The sequence below is a fragment of the Vigna radiata genome, unplaced genomic scaffold, assembly GCF_000741045.1.
Source record: "Vigna radiata var. radiata cultivar VC1973A unplaced genomic scaffold, Vradiata_ver6 scaffold_70, whole genome shotgun sequence".
Taxonomy (NCBI): Eukaryota; Viridiplantae; Streptophyta; class Magnoliopsida; order Fabales; family Fabaceae; genus Vigna; species Vigna radiata.
In genome coordinates this window covers 67,089-68,955 of record NW_014542367.1, presented here as the reverse complement: position 1 = coordinate 68,955, position 1,867 = coordinate 67,089, and positions in this window count along the sequence as shown.

The following is a 1,867-nucleotide window of genomic DNA, read 5'->3' as shown; positions in this document are numbered from 1 at the left end:
AACAAGACCATACTTGCAGCAAAAATCCCCTCTTCTACAATCTGCAACACCACTTTGAACAATCCTCAAAGTGAACTATCCCCCTGTATCACAACAAAATCCAGCAGTCTTTACAGGATGCCAAGCCTCTCAGACAATTCCAGCAGTCTTCACAGGATGCCAAGCCTACACGATCAATCACAAATGCACCTTCTTGTGCAAATGTTGATAAGCCAATGAATGCGCAATTGAATCTCCTTTTTGAATCTCGTTCAAAAAAGATCATCACCGTCTTCTTGGAGAATTCTTGGAGTTAAGAGAAATCAAAATAAAAAATGAAATTGTTATATCATCAAAAGTCCTAGGACAAACCTGTGTTCAGTCTATTTATAGATTTTTACTAATCAATCAGATTCTTAGTCAAATGTGCTACTAATTCAGTCGACTGTATTATAACAGTTATAACAGTTCAGTCAACTTAGTAGCCTATGGTCAACAAATAACAGAACATAATCAATACAGTTGACCAAGTCATCAATGCTCAACTAAGTTTTTAAAATATAGTCATTAGAGTGCAAGAGCATAACAGAATTCCAAAACAAACATCAAATACAGTCGAATATGTAAACTATAGTGTCGACTATCAAAATGACAAACACTTTGAAATTCTTTTCTTCTCAAAATAGCACAGAGCACTGATTCTCAAAATTTGTACAAAGATTTTAGCATAGTCGAATTTATTAGTAATGTAGTCGACTGTACTAGAACTTTGTAGCACAAGAATAAGTTCGTAAAAGTGCTTGTGATTTCTTGCTTTAAAATATGTGCAGTAAAACATATGAAATGATGTATAGCACACAGCACATTAAAGCATATACACATGCTCTAGAAATATATCAATCAATCAACACAGGAACATGTAACATAGTACATACACATACACATGTTCAACAAATATTACAGTTTAATCAACATAAGAACATGTAATGCAGCAACAACATGTACTTGTTATTAAGCAATGTGTTGTCATCATCAAAAACTAGATTGATATAGAAATTGTGTTGTCAACAATCTCAACAAAGAGTAAAGTATAAAACCTTCTAACATGCGAAACACTTTTATAAACTTTTCGTTTTACTAATCAACTAACATTTGTAGAATCATGTGCTCTTGTGTAACAACACGAGTTATACAATCATCACATAAACACAAATAAGTAAGGGTGAGCTAATAAAATACACATTAAAACAATTATATATCACCATAATATAATTATCAAGTAAATTCTACACTCCTTCCACTCCAACCACAATCAAGTCAAATCATACATTCAATCCTTTCAAACCTATACTTGTGTTAAGACAAAGTCATCTAGAAAAATTAAACTATCTAGCAACCCATGTTTTGATGTTTATCAAAAACTACTCCAAGACATGTTGCTTATAAAAAGAAGCATTTAAACAATTGGATATACTAAAAGATAATATTGAATGAAGTAAATGTTGTCAAAATAACCGTTTATTTGAAACACTAAAACATTACAATGAATGAAATAATTGAAGTTACTCTACCTAATTGATAGCATCTAAAATGCAAGACATATGTCTAATCAAATGATAAAGGGCCTAAAAAATAAACTTGCTCATACATAAATGGTGTAACATTACGTAGATAACTTTATGAAACAAGCGTCTAAGAAATATGTGATTTCTAAAGGTATTTAATTTTCGAAAGCTTTTTCATAAACCACATATCTTTGAGTTGTTTACTTTTCCAAAGATAACACTTTGTCATTTGCTCATTTAATTTATTGTTGTTTGTTAAACTTCATAACATTTGAGTTCGTTTAGACAACTCAGTCTTATAGATAATCTTGTCTTAACATGCA